Source organism: Pelobates fuscus, chromosome 9, assembly GCF_036172605.1.
Source record: "Pelobates fuscus isolate aPelFus1 chromosome 9, aPelFus1.pri, whole genome shotgun sequence".
Taxonomy (NCBI): Eukaryota; Metazoa; Chordata; class Amphibia; order Anura; family Pelobatidae; genus Pelobates; species Pelobates fuscus.
Window position 1 is genome coordinate 57,384,422 of NC_086325.1, and position 19,172 is coordinate 57,403,593.

The 19,172-nt window shown below is 43.9% G+C and overlaps 4 non-coding genes across 4 annotated transcripts; all 4 read left to right on the forward strand.

The window, feature by feature from the left end:
* Positions 1-14,454: 14,454 nt before the first annotated feature.
* Positions 14,455-14,527, forward strand: TRNAK-UUU (transfer RNA lysine (anticodon UUU)). Its single transcript has one exon. It is a non-coding gene; the product is annotated as a tRNA-Lys (tRNA).
* Positions 14,528-17,220: 2,693 nt separating this feature from the next.
* Positions 17,221-17,293, forward strand: TRNAK-UUU (transfer RNA lysine (anticodon UUU)). Its single transcript has one exon. It is a non-coding gene; the product is annotated as a tRNA-Lys (tRNA).
* Positions 17,294-18,142: 849 nt separating this feature from the next.
* On the forward strand, positions 18,143-18,215 carry TRNAK-UUU (transfer RNA lysine (anticodon UUU)). The gene has a single exon. It is a non-coding gene; the product is annotated as a tRNA-Lys (tRNA).
* An 849-nt stretch (positions 18,216-19,064) lies between these two features.
* On the forward strand, positions 19,065-19,137 carry TRNAK-UUU (transfer RNA lysine (anticodon UUU)). The gene has a single exon. It is a non-coding gene; the product is annotated as a tRNA-Lys (tRNA).
* The last annotated feature ends 35 nt before the right edge of the window (positions 19,138-19,172 follow it).

Here is a 19,172-nt window from a genome sequence, read left to right on the forward strand (position 1 = left end):
ACACAAACATCTCAGTTTAATTAAAGCAGCAAACTATGGCCTGATCACGTGGTCAGATCACGCCCCGCTAACTCTGGACCTAACAATTCCCACCATCCCACAGACCCAACCACAATGGAAACTAAATGACCTCCTTCTAAACAAACAGGATGTATTAGAAAAACTGAAGGTATGTGTTGAGGAGTATCTTGCAGATAACGCAAGAGAAGACACAAGACCCGAAATTGTCTGGGAAGCACACAAATGTGTGCTTAGAGGGGAATTAATTAAAATAGCAAAAGCCCAGAACAAATTACCAGAAGCCCGAATACGATCTCTAACCCGAGATATTCAAATTCTAGAAACCACACACCAGGCAGATATGTCATTACAAACATATAAAACACTGACCTCAAAAAGGACAGAATTGACTACCACGCTACAACTACACGCGAAACAATCACTTCGTAAAACTAGACACACATACCACACTCAAGGGGGAAAAAGTGGACGCCTACTGGCACAAGACTTATTACAACAAAGACAATCTACATTTATCTCAGACATAAGACGCCCTGACGGCTCTCTGAGCCAGAGGATGCCAGAAATAATGTCAACCTTTCATAGCTTCTACTCATCACTATACAATCTGAGGGACACACCAACACCCACGGACAAAATTCAAGAATTCCTCGCTAACAGAATAAAAAACACTATATCACGGAATATGGTAGAATTCCTGGATGGCCCTATAACAAAGGAAGAATTCCTGTCTGTGGTTAAACAAATACCCACTGGCAAAAGCCCTGGCCCGGATGGGTTCACGGGCAAATACTATAAGGTGATGGCACAGATGTTGGTAGAACCCTTCATCAGAGCATTCAACGCAAAAATTGACCCTTTAGCCGTCCCAACGGGATCCCTAGATGCTACCATAACCTTAATACCGAAGCCAGGTAAAGACCCCATGAATTGTGCGAGTTATAGACCAATATCCTTTATGAACGTGGACCTAAAACTCTTTACAAAAATGTTGGCGACTAGGTTAAAACCATTATTACCAGAACTCATTCACCCAGACCAAGCTAGGTTCGTGCCGGGGAGGGAGGCAAAAAATAACACCACTAAAATCATAAATATAATGCATTGGGCCAAAAAATTCAGAGTGCACTGCTAGCCATTGACGCTGAAAAGGCATTTGATAGAGTGGACTGGTCCCTAATGCAATCCACGATGGTTGGCATGGATAGACAGATTATACTCATCTACTACAGCCCGTATTCGCATAAATGGCCAACTAACAGAGGCAGTTAACATCAGGAATGGTACCAGGCAGGGATGCCCGCTATCACCGTTGATATTTATTTTGACTTTAGAACCATTCCTACAAGGCATACGAGACCACCCTCACATTAGGGGGATAACGATTGGGGAGGCGGAATGACTTACTTTTTACAATATCACATCCAACTCATACAATCCCACAGATCCTAACCGAGATGGAAATATACAGTGAAATATCTAACTTCCAAGCCAACCTAACGAAATGCGAGATTCTCCCCATATTCACCACACAAACCACAGACATATATCTCCAACAAAACTTTCATTTTACATGGACAACTAAATCAATTCAATATCTGGGGGTACACCTTCCCCATCACACTGGACAGCTATATGACCTAAATTTCCCACCACTCATGACCGCTATATCGAAAGACCTACAGACATGGCATAAGCCATGCTTTGTCTGGTTCTGTAGAATCAATATAATTAAAATGAATATCTTACCACGATTACTCTATTTGATGCAAACATTGCTGGTGATACTACCAAAAATATTCTTCACCAAAATCAAAGGCATCATCCAAGCTTTCATATGGGCACAAACAAAACCACGCTTAGCACACAAATTCTTAACAAAACCAAGGGAACGAGGGGGTATGGGTGTCCCAGACATAGAAGCATATCATGATGCCATACACATGACTAGGATATTTGAATGGACAAAGAAGCAGACAACACAACAATGGGTAGCGATAGAACAATCATATTCCACCGTGCCACTAGCCTCCCTTCCCTGGTATGAATCACACAGCACTCCTATGACGCAGAAACACCATCCCACAATTGTGGCCACTCTAAAAAGTTGGAAACGTATTAACAATACCGTACCTATATCCCCATACCACTCCCCACTTTACTACCTGACAAAAAAAAAACCTACTCCCGATGGGCTTTCCGAGACGCTTATATGAAATATACCAGAATGTATATCCCGTTACATTACAGGAGATAACGAGAGATAATTCCCTCATTCCACTGAGAGATCTTACACTTGGGAAACCTCCTACGGCTCTACAACAAATGCACTACGCATTACTACACTTTATGAAGGGACAACACTTAATTCCAGGGGGCAATAGGGAGCATACAGCTTTTGAAATCTTATGCACAACCCATCCTTTAAAACATAAATTGCTATCCACCATGTACAAGATGATTACAAACATAAGTGCCCCAAACAAACTAGACACACCAGATTATTCCTCGAATTTGGCAAATTAATTACAAATAAACTTAACAGGAGATCAATGGAAAATATTTTTACTAGAGCGCACAAAACTTCCATAGCCACTGTTTCCCAAGAAAGCAATTACAAGCGCATCACAAGATGGCATTACACTCCCTCGAAACTGAGCAAGATGTATCCGGAATCCAAAGATATATGTTGGAGGTGCAGCCAGTCGGGGGCAAATCACTCATATATCTGGTGGAAATGTCCGATTATAGAAAGGTATTGGGTCAGAATACATACACTTATACAGAGCATCACGAATGCCAAAATCCCCTTTACACCGGAACATTTGATTTTTCTCTTACCACCCCCAAACATAAGTTATAATAAATAGAATAAGCTAATCTCACAAATACTTATGGCAGCTAATCTTCTTATTCCAATTTACTGGAAACAAGCTAAAGCTCCTTCCATCAGGGAATGGATTGAAAAAGTGGAGGGCATTAAACAGATGGAGGAGTTCACTTATGCCGTGGTAAAAAAATTCTCTCAATACACACGAACCTGGCATCCTTGGATTTCCTTCATGGAAAAGGGCAAAAAGACAAAATAATCTCACTTTGAATGGGAAGGTAAACATAAGGTTGCACTGCTACACGCGTAACCATTGCGATTAAACGCAATTACACACACACGGAAACCACACATGACACGACACTTCTCAATAAGATAACTGGGATATGACCTGATGTTACTGATATATGTTGTATTTTATATAGCGACACCACTTAATATAGAGGAAATGATAATTAGAATGTGATATCACAATACCGATGATAGCACTTGAGATACTATGTAAATAAAATTACACCAAGTCTAGGAATGTACGCTGTTATCAAACGAATTTGAAAATATTTACAAACAGTTTAGTAAGTTAGAAATATGCATGTTATCTATATATCAATACTTGACTTTAAATATAATTTGTATGATGTTATGTCTGTACCTTACATATGACAATGTAACTCTTTACTTAAAAAACGAATAAAAAAATGTAAATACAAAAAAAGTAGTGGGTGGTGGGTGGTGGAGTTCCGTGCGGCAGACGGAGTGCTGTGGGAGAATTTATTGGTGCATGGAGGCTGTCGGGGAAGGCACATGGAATATAGAATTGTGGTGATGGCTGCGGTTGTGGTGGTCCCAGGGAGGGTGGCGAGTGGGGTCGGCATCGGTGCCGGGTGTGTCGGGGTGGAATCCGATGGGTGTTGGGGGATGTGGAGGCCACTTGTTGGCGGGCCGGGCTGGGGTGGGTGGGGGCTCCCTCGTGCTGGGTGTCGCTGGGTTCTAGCCGCGTGCGTTCCGCTGCGGCTCAGGGTGCGTTTCGGGGGTGCTTGCTCTCGGGAAACAGTGTGTGAAGATGCCGGCTTCGCGCGGCGATTCCTGGGGGCGGGCGCCTTTGGGGTGCATCCTGGGCCGCGGTGGGGCGCGTGCGGCCGGGGTCCGGTGGCATTCGGCACGGGGGGTCCTTGTTCGCTTCGGTCCGGCCAGCGGATGGTTTTTGCATCTTTTGGCACCCTTTGGACTCCGGTCCGGTGTGCCTGGTGCTGATGCTGGTTTTGTTTGCTGCCTTCTTTGGGACTATTGCAATTGTGGTTATTTTTATAGTTTTGTGTTCTGTGTGCCTTTTTTGACAGTTTTGTGTGCTGGTGGGTTTTCCTGTGGTGCTCTGTCTGTTGCGCAGAGTTTTGCTGCTCATCACTTATTATTTAACCCTTTGTGGGATTCTACATTTTGTATTGGTTCTTGCATTGCAGTAGTTCAGTAACCTTTACTAGAGTATTATCTCAGCAACCTGTGGACTCTACCTTCCTTAGATTATAGGAGGTAATGACCTGATTAGCTGATACATTTAAGAAGCGATCTTATATATCTTTATCCACATTTCTATTTCTATTTTTATTTTTTTCTTCACCTCTATTTTCCTTTTTTCTTTTATATTTGCCTGTCCACTGAGTCCTGTATATATTATTGATTCATTTCAATAAGCATTTCCTATAAACCATAATGCATGTATGCTCAGGTGGTTCTATAAACCATAATGCATGTATGCTCAGGTAGTCCTATAAACCATAATGCATGTATGCTCAGGCGGTTTTATAAACCATAATGCATGTATGCTCAGGCGGTTCTATAAACCATAATGCATGTATGCTCAGGTGGTCCTATAAACCATAATGCATGTATGCTCAGGTGGTTCTCTTTATTCTATAAATTATATTGGAGTCTGGTCCTTTAACTGTCACAAGTGCCTCATTACTGAGCCCTATTCAACCAGTGTACTGTAGAGAGCTGTGGAAAAATAAATGCTGCATGTAAGAGTTATTTAAAAAAAAACCAAAAAAAAAAAACAAAGAGCAGTCATTAGATTATTATTTCATGTTAGGTGCTTTTAAAATATTTCTGGGCTTTAAGGCCAGTTTGAAGTCAAATTCATTGTACTTTGTATAATACACATTTGTTTATATGTATAACCTCTTTTTTTCTGTGAAGTTTGATTTTTTTTCAAATACAGTTTTAATAATTCCGATATCAATCGTATACAAGAGGAATTTTGCTATGTACTATATATACTTACATCACCATGGATATAGGTTATATGAAGTAGTACGTATATGATGCTCACCTTTAATGTCGGGGATGACCCAACATTAGTGAAGTACCGAACTGTTCGCTGGCGAATAGTTCCCGGCGAACATAGCGTGTTCGCGTTCGCCACGGCGGACGCGAACATAGCGTGTTCGCGTTCGCCACGGCGGGCGAACACATGCGCGGTTCGATCCGCCCCCTATTCGTCATCATTGAGCAAACTTTGACCCTGTTCCTCACGGGCAGCAGACACATTCCAGCAAATTAGCAGCAGACCCTCCCTTCCAGACCCTCCCACCTCCCTCCCAGCATCAATTTTAGATTCATTCTGAAGCTGCATTCTTAGTGAGAGGAGGGAAAGTGTAGCTGCTGCTCATTAGATAGGGAAATTGATAGCTAGACTAGGGTATTCAGTGTCCACTACAGTCCTGTAGGACTCATCTGATCTCTGCTGTAAGAACAGCACCCCAAAAAGCCCTTTTTAGGGCTAGAACATCAGTCTGCTTTTTTTTTTTCTGTGTAATGTAATTGCAGTTGCCTGCCTGCCAGCTTCTGTGTCAGGCTCACAGTGGATACTGTGCCCACTTGCCATGTGCCACCACTCATATCTGGTGTCACAATAGCTTAAGCTTGCATTTAAAAGCAACAACAAAAAATTTCACTGTAATAGATTGAAGAGCAGTTAGTTGTCTGCCAGCTTCTGTGTCAGGCTCACAGTGGATACTGTGCCCACTTGCCCAGTGCCACCACTCATATATGGTGTGACTATAGCGTGCCTTTAAAAACAAAAAATGTTTTTCACTGTAAGCTAATAGCAGTTAGTTGTCTGCAAGCGTCTGGATGTCAGGTCCTCAGCGTGTACTCTGCCAACCTCAGCAAGTGCACTTTGCCACTCATATCTGGTGTGAATATAGCGTGCTTTTAAAAAGAAAAAAAGTGTTTCCACTGTAATAGATTGAATAGCAGTTAGTTGTCTGCCAGCTTCTGTGTCAGGCTCACAGTGGATACTGTGCCCACTTGCCCAGTGCCACCACTCATATCTGGTGTGACTATAGCGTGCCTTTAAAAACAAAAAAAAGTTTTTCACTGTAAGCTAATAGCAGTTAGTTGTCTGCAAGCGTCTGGGTGTCAGGCCTTCAGCGTGTACTCTGTCAACCTCAGCAAGTGCACTTTGCCACTCATATCTGGTGTGACTAAAGCGTGCCCTTAAAAACAAAAACAGTTTTTCACTGTAAGCTAATAGCAGTTAGTTGTCTGCCAGGTTTTGTGTCAGGCTCACAGTGGATACTGTGCCCACTTGCCCAGTGCCACCACTCATATATGGTGTGACTATAGCGTGCCTTTAAAAACAAAAAAAATTTTCACTGTAAGCTAATCGTAGTTAGTTTTCTGCAAGCGTCTGGGTGTCAGGCCTTCAGCGTGTACTCTGCCAACCTCAGCAAGTGCACTTTGCCACTCATATCTGGTGTGACTATAGCGTGCCCTTAAAAACAAAAAAAGTTTTTCACTGTAAGCTAATAGCAGTTAGTTGTCTGCCAGCTTCTGTGTCAGGCTCACAGTGAATACTGTGCCCACTTGCCCAGTGCCACCACTCATATATGGTGTGACTATAGCGTGCCTTTAAAAACAAAAAAAATTTTCACTGTAAGCTAATCGTAGTTAGTTTTCTGCAAGCGTCTGGGTGTCAGGCCTTCAGCGTGTACTCTGCCAACCTCAGCAAGTGCACTTTGCCACTCATATCTGGTGTGACTATAGCGTGCCTTTTAAAACAAAAAAAGTTTTTCACTGTAAGCTATTAGCAGTTAGTTGTCTGCAAGCGTCTGGGTGTCAGGCCTTCAGCGTGTACTCTGCCAACCTCAGCAAGTGCACTTTGCCACTCATATCTGGTGTGACTATAGCGTGCCCTTAAAAACAAAAAAAGTTTTTCACTGTAAGCTAATAGCAGTTAGTTGTCTGCCAGCTTCTGTGTCAGGCTCACAGTGAATACTGTGCCCACTTGCCCAGTGCCACCACTCATATATGGTGTGACTATAGCGTGCCTTTAAAAACAAAAAAAATTTTCACTGTAAGCTAATCGTAGTTAGTTTTCTGCAAGCGTCTGGGTGTCAGGCCTTCAGCGTGTACTCTGCCAACCTCAGCAAGTGCACTTTGCCACTCATATCTGGTGTGACTATAGCGTGCCTTTTAAAACAAAAAAAGTTTTTCACTGTAAGCTATTAGCAGTTAGTTGTCTGCAAGCGTCTGGGTGTCAGGCCTTCAGCGTGTACTCTGCCAACCTCTGCCAGTCCACTTTGCCACTCATATCAGGTGTGATAATAGCGTGCTTTTAAAAAGAAATTTTTTTTTTCCACTGTAATAGATTGAATAGCAGTTAGTTGTCTTCAAGCGGGTGTGTCAGGCCTACAGCGTGTACTCTGCCAACCTCTGCCACTGCACAGTGCCACTCATATCTGGTCTATGTCTCAGGCAGGCAGCATTACACACATGAACATACGGTGTGATGATGATGATGTTGTACTCGCTGCTGCTACCTTTGCTGAGTTGTCAGATACAAGTGAAGCGGTTGATGATGACGATGCGTCCATGGATGTCACGTGGGTGCCCGCTCGGCAAGAAGAAGAACAGGACAAAAGTTCAGATGGGGAGACAGAGAGGAGGAGGAGGAGACGAGTTGGAAGCAGGGGGAGGTTGTCGCAAGGAGCTAGTGGCACAGTCAGACAGCATGCATCGGCACCCGGGGTCAGCCCGACAGCACGCCAATCAACGCATGCTGTGTCCACCCCCAGAATGCCGTCATTGCAGAGCTCAGCAGTGTGGCATTTTTGTGTGTGTCTGCCTCTGACAACAGTGATGCCATTTGCAACCTGTGCCAAAAGAAACTGAGTCGTGGGAAGTCCAACACCTACCTAGGTACAACTGCTTTGCGAAGGCACATGATCGCACATCACAAACACCTATGGGATCAACACATGAGTACAAGCAGCACACAAACTCAAAGCCGCCATCCTTCTCCTGGTCCAGCATCTTCAGCCACGTCAACCATTGCTGTCCTCCTTGCCCCCTCTCAACCATCCGCCACTCCGTCTCTCGCCTTGAGCAGTTCCCGCTCATCTGCCCACAGTCAGGTGTCTGTTAAGGACATGTTTGAGCGTAAGAAGACAATGTCAGAAAGTCACCCCCTTGCCCAGCGTCTGACAGCTGGCTTGTCCGAACTATTAGCCCGCCAGCTTTTTTTTCTTTTTTTAATTCTTTATTTTTGCAGTGCAAAAAATCATAACAGCAGGCGTGTGGTGCGTGTGGTTTTCATAAATCCGTGCACATTTTTTAGTTAAATATGTCGAGATTGTCCACGTTTACACATTACACTGAGTATACAATTAAAATGTGGTCCTAGTTTAGCTGAGCAGGTCTAACGAAACCTTGGCCGCACAAAGCGTTATAAACTTGAATAGAAAACATCTTTAAGCCAACTATGTTTTCACTAAGCTTAGTGAATAACTAACATTAACGAGTCAGATTAAACGCACTCTGCACTCGAGGTATGATCTGTTTAAATGACCCCACTCTGGGCCCTAAATGGTAAAACGTTTCACATGGGCATACGAAAGGTACACATGGCAATTAAAATCAGAAAATATGTAAAACATTTTTAGATATACTGGAAATTAGTACACCAATACGATTAAGCACGTTGATTAATAAAATAAAGAAATGTTAATCTATCAAAGCGGCTTGAGAAAATATATGTTTAAAAAGATACAAAAATATCAAAATCTGCTTATAAAAAAGAAATACTGCCTTAAAATTCAAAATGCAAGTATGAATATTAGCACGCACAAGCTATCTACCAAATGTGAAAATTATTATTTAGCTTTTCTGGCAACTAAATGTAACATACTAAAGAGTTTACTATATTCAGTGCAATATCTCAAGGAAGTACTGGCTAAAAAATTAAATGCAAAACTAGCAAAGTTATAAAAAACTGTATTAAGTCGGTTGTTTTCTTTTTATCTGGTGAATAAAATGTTTCTACATTATATCACACAGCTATTTGTCGTCTTCAAAAAATTCTTCTTGTGGTTTTGTCTTTCTGTACTTTCAGGATTCATGTTTGCACGTTTTTTTAAAGAATTTGCCAGGAAGTTATTCCCCTCCTCTTGACACGATCAATGACCTGAGAGTCTCCGTAAGCAGGGTTGACCTGTTAGTCCCGTTTTCCATTCAAGTTGCACATGATGTCCCGGCTAGGTTTCTAGGGACAAATGTTGGAGCCTCGGCGTTGCCCCAATATGGAGGGAGCATGGAGTTTGTTGGAGGCTTCGATGTGAGTAGCGAGTCTGGGGGGAGACCCAGTTGCCCCAGGATTCCCTCTGCCTCCTGCATGTTGCGTACGGTATGCCTGGCGTACGCATGGCGACTTCTCGCTTCAGTAGTTAGGACACGCCCCCCCTAGCCCACCAGCTTTTACCATACAAGCTGGTGGAGTCTGAGGCGTTCAAAAATTTTTTAGCTATTGGGACACCGCAGTGGAAGGTACCTGACAAAATTTCTTTGCACAAAAGGCAATCCCCAACCTGTACTCGATTGTGCAAAAGGAAGTAATGGCATGTCTGGCACACTGTGTTGGGGCAAGGGTCCATCTGACCACTGATACCTGGTCTGCAAAGCATGGTCAGAGCAGGTATATCACCTACACTGCGCATTGGGTAAACCTGCTGATAGCTGCCAAGCATGGAATGCGTGGCTCTGCAGAGGAGTTGGTGACACCACCACGACTTGCAGGCAGGCCTGCTGCCACCTCCTCTACTCCTCCTACTCCATCCTCTTCCATAACCTCCTTGGCTAAGTCCTCTTCTGCTGCTGCGTCTTGCTCCACATCAACGGCACCCCCCAGCTCCCCAGGTACTATTCCACATCCCTATTCTGCTCTGTGTCAGTGTGTCTCAGGGGCTCTGAGGACAGGTGTCAATCCATATCTGCCAAGTGAACCTATGTAGGGGGAACAGTCTCTATTCTGCTCTGTGTCAGTGTGTATCATGGTCTCTGAGGACAGGTGTCAATCCATATCTGCCAAGTGACCCTATGTAGGCGGAACAGTCTCTATTCTGCTATGTGTCAGTGTGTATCAGGGATCCTTAGGATAGGTGTCAATCCATATCTGCCAAGTGACCCTATGTAGGAGGAACAGTCCCTATTCTGCTCTGGGTCAGTGTGTATCAGGGATCCTTAGGATAGGTGTCAATCCATATGACAAGTGACCCTATGTAGGGGGAATAGTCCCTATTCTGCTCTGTGTCAGTGTGTATCAGGGATCCTTAGGATAGGTGTAAATCCATATCTGCCAAGTGACCCTATGTAGGGAGAACAGTCCCTATTCTGCTCTGTGTCAGTGTGTATCAGGGATCCTTAGGATAGGTGTCAATCCATATATGACAAGTGACCCTATGTAGGGGGAATAGTCCCTAATCTGCTCTGTGTCAGTGTGTATCAGGGTCTCTGAGGACAGGTGTCAATCCATATGTCAAGGTGTCAATATGTCATATGTCAGGTGTCAATCCATATCCATTGTGATTTAGGAATGTTAGGTGATTTATGCCCTTTATGGATTAAAACCAGACTCTACATCAACTGTGGCATTTTCCATGGGAGTTTTGCCATGGATCCTGTCCAGAGTTCAAGTCCCTGTTTGGGCGCTCCCATGATTTTTAGATCACCAATGTTAAGAGGGGCTACCTGCAATTCTGTCGGCACTTAAGCGTTTGGTGCAGGTTAAGCCATTCTTCTCCACTGAAAAGTGACAATTCAAAGCAAGGGGAAAAAACATGGTCTAAGCTTAAAAAATGTTCTGGTTCACCAAATACATTTTAAATTTAAGGCAAGAGTAGCTGAATGGAAAACATAGGTTACTTAGAGAACATTTGTAGAAAATATTTCCAGTTTGGCTAATTTGACCGCAAGTTTGAAATTCACCTTGAATTCTTACTTTAGTGTTGAAGTCCATTTTCAACGTCGCCAACTTCCTTGTGGCAAATAGAAGGGTTTTGGGTCTACCGTTTAAGTCATGCGCGCTTAGATTTTCTCTCAGCACCCACATTCCAAACGCCTCACTTGCCACGCCTACCTTTATTTTTCCCACTGTCAAACATTCCTGTCTGCTCAAGCGCTGGGATCTACTTGTTCCAGACAGATTCAGTGTCTTTCTGATCTAGAAACGTGCTTTGAGAAAATGCAAAGTCAATTGTCTCCTTGAAATGGATGTGAAGTCAGCATCATACGCAAAGAGGAATTAGACCTCCTGGATACCTTGAAACAGCTTGTCAGCACTCAAGCAAGGGGTGAAGGTGTTGAAACTGACAATGATTTGCAGCAATTTGTGTGTAAGCCGGGAGAAGAGATTCAATTTACAAGCAGGTGAGCAGTGCAGCGCACAGTAGTTTTCTGGTTGACAGGCAGTGCTACGTTTTCAATCAGCCGAAAGTAGCTTTTCAATTGGACCATATTACCAGGCACGCACGGAGCGCCAGCAGAGCGACGCTCCAAGAGCCCGGATAGCTCAGTCGGTAGAGCATCAGACTTTTAATCTGAGGGTTCAAGTCCCTGTTCGGGTGCTCCTGTGATTTTTAGCTCACCAATGTAAAGAGGGGCTACCTGCAATTCTGTCGGCACTTAAGCGTTTGGTGCAGGTTAAGCCATTCTTCTCCACTGAAAAGTGACAATTCAAAGCAAGGGGAAAAGACATGGTCTAAGCTTAAAAAATGTTCTGGTACACGCAAAGGGGGTTATTCACCAAATACATTTTAAATTTAAGGCAAGAGTAGCTGAATGGAAAACATAGGTTACTTAGAGAACATTTGTAGAAAATATTTCCAGTTTGGCTAATTTGACCGCAAGTTTGAAATTCACCTTGAATTCTTACTTTAGTGTTGAAGTCCATTTTCAACGTCGCCAACTTCCTTGTGGCAAATAGAAGGGTTTTGGGTCTACCGTTTGAGTCATGCGCGCTTAGATTTTCTCTCAGCACCCACATTCCAAACGCCTCACTTGCCACGCCTACCTTTATTTTTCCCACTGTCAAACATTCCTGTCTGCTCAAGCGCTGGGATCTACTTGTTCCAGACAGATTCAGTGTCTTTCTGATCTAGAAACGTGCTTTGAGAAAATGCAAAGTCAATTGTCTCCTTGAAATGGATGTGAAGTCAGCATCATACGCAAAGAGGAAGGAGACCTCCCGGATACCTTGAAACAGCTTGTCAGCACTCAAGCAAGGGGTGAAGGTGTTGAAACTGACAATGATTTGCAGCAATTTGTGTGTAAGCAGGGAGAAGAGATTCAATTTACAAGCAGGTGAGCAGTGCAGCGCACAGTAGTTTTCTGGTTGACAGGCAGTGCTACGTTTTCAATCAGCCGAAAGTAGCTTTTCAATTGGACCATGTTACCAGGCACGCATGGAGCGCCAGCAGAGCGACGCTCCAAGAGCCCGGATAGCTCAGTCGGTAGAGCATCAGACTTTTAATCTGAGGGTCCAGGGTTCAAGTCCATGTTCGGGCGCTCCCATGATTTTTAGATCACCAATGTTAAGAGGGGCTACCTGCAATTCTGTCGGCACTTAAGCGTTTGGTGCAGGTTAAGCCATTCTTCTCCACTGAAAAGTGACAATTCAAAGCAAGGGGAAAAGACATGGTCTAAGCTTAAAAAATGTTCTGGTTAACCAAATACATTTTAAATTTAAGGCAAGAGTAGCTGAATGGAAAACATAGGTTACTTAGAGAACATTTGTAGAAAATATTTCCAGTTTGGCTAATTTGACCGCAAGTTTGAAATTCACCTTGAATTCTTACTTTAGTGTTGAAGTCCATTTTCAACGTCGCCAACTTCCTTGTGGCAAATAGAAGGGTTTCGGGTCTACCGTTTGAGTCATGCGCGCTTAGATTTTCTCTCAGCACCCACATTCCAAACGCCTCACTTGCCACGCCTACCTTTATTTTTCCCACTGTCAAACATTCCTGTCTGCTCAAGCGCTGGGATCTACTTGTTCCAGACAGATTCAGTGTCTTTCTGATCTAGAAACGTGCTTTGAGAAAATGCAAAGTCAATTGTCTCCTTGAAATGGATGTGAAGTCAGCATCATACGCAAAGAGGAAGGAGACCTCCCGGATACCTTGAAACAGCTTGTCAGCACTCAAGCAAGGGGTGAAGGTGTTGAAACTGACAATGATTTGCAGCAATTTGTGTGTAAGCCGGGAGAAGAGATTCAATTTACAAGCAGGTGAGCAGTGCAGCGCACAGTAGTTTTCTGGTTGACAGGCAGTGCTACGTTTTCAATCGGCCGAAAGTAGCTTTTCAATTGGACCATGTTACCAGGCACGCACGGAGCGCCAGCAGAGTGACACTCCAAGATCCCGGATAGCTCAGTCGGTAGAGCATCAGACTTTTAATCTGAGGGTCCAGGGTTCAAGTCCCTGTTTGGGCACTCCCATGTTTTTTAGATCACCAATGTTAAGAGGGGCTACCTGCAATTCTGTTGGCACTTAAGCGTTTGGTGCAGATTAAGCCATTCTTCTCCATTGAAAAGTGACAATTCAAAACAAGGGGAAAAGACATGGTCTAAGCTTAAAAAATGTTCTGGTTCACCAAATACATTTTAAATTTAAGGCAAGAGTAGCTGAATGGAAAACATAGGTTACTTAGAGAACATTTGTAGAAAATATTTCCAGTTTGGCTAATTTGACCGCAAGTTTGAAATTCACCTTGAATTCTTACCTTCTATTTGCCACAACGTCGCCAACTTCCTTGTGGCAAATAGAAGGGTTTCAGGTCTACCGTTTGAGTCATGCGCGCTTAGATTTTCTCTCAGCACCCACATTCCAAACGCCTCACTTGCCACGCCTACCTTTATTTTTCCCACTGTCAAACATTCCTGTCTGCTCAAGCGCTGGGATCTACTTGTTCCAGACAGATTCAGTGTCTTTCTGATCTAGAAACGTGCTTTGAGAAAATGCAAAGTCAATTGTCTCCTTGAAATGGATGTGAAGTCAGCATCATACGCAAAGAGGAAGGAGACCTCCCGGATACCTTGAAACAGCTTGTCAGCACTCAAGCAAGGGGTGAAGGTGTTGAAACTGACAATGATTTGCAGCAATTTGTGTGTAAGCCGGGAGAAGAGATTCAATTTACAAGCAGGTGAGCAGTGCAGCGCACAGTAGTTTTCTGGTTGACAGGCAGTGCTACGTTTTCAATCAGCCGAAAGTAGCTTTTCAATTGGACCATGTTACCAGGCACGCACGGAGCGCCAGCAGAGCGACGCTCTAAGAGCCCGGGTAGCTCAGTCGGTAGAGCATCAGACTTTTAATCTGAGGGTCCAGGGTTCAAGTCCCTGTTCGGGCGCTCCCATGATTTTTAGATCACCAATGTTAAGAGGGGCTACCTGCAATTCTGTTGGCACTTAAGCGTTTGGTGCAGGTTAAGCCATTCTTCTCCACTGAAAAGTGACAATTCAAAGCAAGGGGAAAAGACATGGTCTAAGTTTAAAAAATGTTCTGGTTCACCAAATACATTTTAAATTTAAGGCAAGAGTAGCTGAATGGAAAACATATGTTACTTAGAGAACATTTGTAGAAAATATTTCCAGTTTGGCTAATTTGACCGCAAGTTTGAAATTCACCTTGAATTCTTACTTTAGTGTTGAAGTCCATTTTCAACGTCGCCAACTTCCTTGTGGCAAATAGAAGGGTTTCGGGTCTACCGTTTGAGTCATGCGCGCTTAGATTTTCTCTCAGCACCCACATTCCAAACGCCTCACTTGCCACGCCTACCTTTATTTTTCCCACTGTCAAACATTCCTGTCTGCTCAAGCACTGGGATCTACTTGTTCCAGACAGATTCAGTGTCTTTCTGATCTAGAAACGTGCTTTGAGAAAATGCAAAGTCAATTGTCTCCTTGAAATGGATGTGAAGTCAGCATCATACGCAAAGAGGAAGGAGACCTCCCGGATACCTTGAAACAGCTTGTCAGCACTCAAGCAAGGGGTGAAGGTGTTGAAACTGACAATGATTTGCAGCAATTTGTGTGTAAGCCGGGAGAAGAGATTCAATTTACAAGCAGGTGAGCAGTGCAGCGCACAGTAGTTTTCTGGTTGACAGGCAGTGCTACGTTTTCAATCAGCCGAAGGTAGCTTTTCAATTGGACCATGTTACCAGGCACGCACGGAGCGCCAGCAGAGCGACGCTCCAAGAGCCCGGATAGCTCAGTCGGTAGAGCATCAGACTTTTAATCTGAGGGTCCAGGGTTCAAGTCCCTGTTCGGGTGCTCCCATGATTTTTAGATCACCAATGTTAAGAGGGGTTACCTGCAATTCTGTCGGCACTTAAGCGTTTGGTGCAGGTTAAGCCATTCTTCTCCACTGAAAAGTGACAATTCAAAGCAAGGGGAAAAGACATGGTCTAAGCTTAAAAAATGTTCTGGTTCACCAAATACATTTTAAATTTAAGGCAAGAGTAGCTGAATGGAAAACATAGGTTACTTAGAGAACATTTGTAGAAAATATTTCCAGTTTGGCTAATTTGACCGCAAGTTTGAAATTCACCTTGAATTCTTACTTTAGTGTTGAAGTCCATTTTCAACGTCGCCAACTTCCTTGTGGCAAATAGAAGGGTTTCGGGTCTACCGTTTGAGTCATGCGCGCTTAGATTTTCTCTCAGCACCCACATTCCAAACGCCTCACTTGCCACGCCTACCTTTATTTTTCCCACTGTCAAACATTCCTGTCTGCTCAAGCGCTGGGATCTACTTGTTCCAGACAGATTCAGTGTCTTTCTGATCTAGAAACGTGCTTTGAGAAAATGCAAAGTCAATTGTCTCCTTGAAATGGATGTGAAGTCAGCATCATACGCAAAGAGGAAGGAGAACTCCCGGATACCTTGAAACAGCTTGTCAGCACTCAAGCAAGGGGTGAAGGTGTTGAAACTGACAATGATTTGCAGCAATTTGTGTGTAAGCCGGGAGAAGAGATTCAATTTACAAGCAGGTGAGCAGTGCAGCGCACAGTAGTTTTCTGGTTGACAGGCAGTGCTACGTTTTCAATCAGCCGAAAGTAGCTTTTCAATTGGACCATGTTACCAGGCACGCACGGAGCGCCAGCCGAGCGACGCTCCAAGAGCCCGGATAGCTCAGTCGGTAGAGCATCAGACTTTTAATCTGAGGGTCCAGGGTTCAAGTCCCTGTTCGGCCGCTCCCATGATTTTTAGATCACCAATGTTAAGAGGGGCTACCTGCAATTCTGTCGGCACTTAAGCGTTTGGTGCAGGTTAAGCCATTCTTCTCCACTGAAAAGTGACAATTCAAAGCAAGGGGAAAAGACATGGTCTAAGCTTAAAAAATGTTCTGGTTCACCAAATACATTTTAAATTTAAGGCAAGAGTAGCTGAATGGAAAACATAGGTTACTTAGAGAACATTTGTAGAAAATATTTCCAGTTTGGCTAATTTGACCGCAAGTTTGAAATTCACCTTGAATTCTTACTTTAGTGTTGAAGTCCATTTTCAACGTCGCCAACTTCCTTGTGGCAAATAGAAGGGTTTCGGGTCTACCGTTTGAGTCATGCGCGCTTAGATTTTCTCTCAGCACCCACATTCCAAACGCCTCACTTGCCACGCCTACCTTTATTTTTCCCACTGTCAAACATTCCTGTCTGCTCAAGCGCTGGGATCTACTTGTTCCAGACAGATTCAGTGTCTTTCTGATCTAGAAACGTGCTTTGAGAAAATGCAAAGTCAATTGTCTCCTTGAAATGGATGTGAAGTCAGCATCATACGCAAAGAGGAAGGAGACCTCCCGGATACCTTGAAACAGCTTGTCAGCACTCAAGCAAGGGGTGAAGGTGTTGAAACTGACAATGATTTGCAGCAATTTGTGTGTAAGCCGGGAGAAGAGATTCAATTTACAAGCAGGTGAGCAGTGCAGCGCACAGTAGTTTTCTGGTTGACAGGCAGTGCTACGTTTTCAATCAGCCGAAAGTAGCTTTTCAATTGGACCATGTTACCAGGCACGCACGGAGCGCCAGCAGAGCGACGCTCCAAGAGCCCGGATAGCTCAGTCGGTAGAGCATCAGACTTTTAATCTGAGGGTCCAGGGTTCAAGTCCCTGTTCGGGCGCTCCCATGATTTTTAGATCACCAATGTTAAGAGGGGCTACCTGCAATTCTGTCGGCACTTAAGCGTTTGGTGCAGGTTAAGCCATTCTTCTCCACTGAAAAGTGACAATTCAAAGCAAGGGGAAAAGGCATGGTCTAAGCTTAAAAAATGTTCTGGTTCACCAAATACATTTTAAATTTAAGGCAAGAGTAGCTGAATGGAAAACATAGGTTACTTAGAGAACATTTGTAGAAAATATTTCCAGTTTGGCTAATTTGACCGCAAGTTTGAAATTCACCTTGAATTCTTACTTTAGTGTTGAAGTCCATTTTCAACGTCGCCAACTTCCTTGTGGCAAATAGAAGGGTTTCGGGTCTACCGTTTGAGTCATGCGCGCTTAGATTTTCTCTCAGCACCCACATTCCAAACGCCTCACTTGCCACGCCTACCTTTATTTTTCCCACTGTCAAACATTCCTGTCTGCTCAAGCGCTGGGATCTACTTGTTCCAGACAGATTCAGTGTCTTTCTGATCTAGAAACGTGCTTTGAGAAAATGCAAAGTCAATTGTCTCCTTGAAATGGATGTGAAGTCAGCATCATACGCAAAGAGGAAGGAGACCTCCCGGATACCTTGAAACAGCTTGTCAGCACTCAAGCAAGGGGTGAAGGTGTTGAAACTGACAATGATTTGCAGCAATTTGTGTGTAAGCCGGGAGAAGAGATTCAATTTACAAGCAGGTGAGCAGTGCAGCGCACAGTAGTTTTCTGGTTGACAGGCAGTGCTACGTTTTCAATCAGCCGAAAGTAGCTTTTCAATTGGACCATGTTACCAGGCACGCACGGAGCGCCAGCAGAGCGACGCTCCAAGAGCCCGGATAGCTCAGTCGGTAGAGCATCAGACTTTTAATCTGAGGGTCCAGGGTTCAAGTCCCTGTTCGGGCGCTCCCATGATTTTTAGATCACCAATGTTAAGAGGGGTTACCTGCAATTCTGTCGGCACTTAAGCGTTTGGTGCAGGTTAAGCCATTCTTCTCCACTGAAAAGTGACAATTCAAAGCAAGGGGAAAAGACATGGTCTAAGCTTAAAAAATGTTCTGGTTCACCAAATACATTTTAAATTTAAGGCAAGAGTAGCTGAATGGAAAACATAGGTTACTTAGAGAACATTTGTAGAAAATATTTCCAGTTTGGCTAATTTGACCGCAAGTTTGAAATTCACCTTGAATTCTTACTTTAGTGTTGAAGTCCATTTTCAACGTCGCCAACTTCCTTGTGGCAAATAGAAGGGTTTCGGGTCTACCGTTTGAGTCATGCGCGCTTAGATTTTCTCTCAGCACCCACATTCCAAACGCCTCACTTGCCACGCCTACCTTTATTTTTCCCACTGTCAAACATTCCTGTCTGCTCAAGCGCTGGGATCTACTTGTTCCAGACAGATTCAGTGTCTTTCTGATCTAGAAACGTGCTTTGAGAAAATGCAAAGTCAATTGTCTCCTTGAAATGGATGTGAAGTCAGCATCATACGCAAAGAGGAAGGAGAACTCCCGGATACCTTGAAACAGCTTGTCAGCACTCAAGCAAGGGGTGAAGGTGTTGAAACTGACAATGATTTGCAGCAATTTGTGTGTAAGCCGGGAGAAGAGATTCAATTTACAAGCAGGTGAGCAGTGCAGCGCACAGTAGTTTTCTGGTTGACAGGCAGTGCTACGTTTTCAATCAGCCGAAAGTAGCTTTTCAATTGGACCATGTTACCAGGCACGCACGGAGCGCCAGCAGAGCGACGCTCCAAGAGCCCGGATAGCTCAGTCGGTAGAGCATCAGACTTTTAATCTGAGGGTCCAGGGTTCAAGTCCCTGTTCGGGCGCTCCCATGATTTTTAGATCACCAATGTTAAGAGGG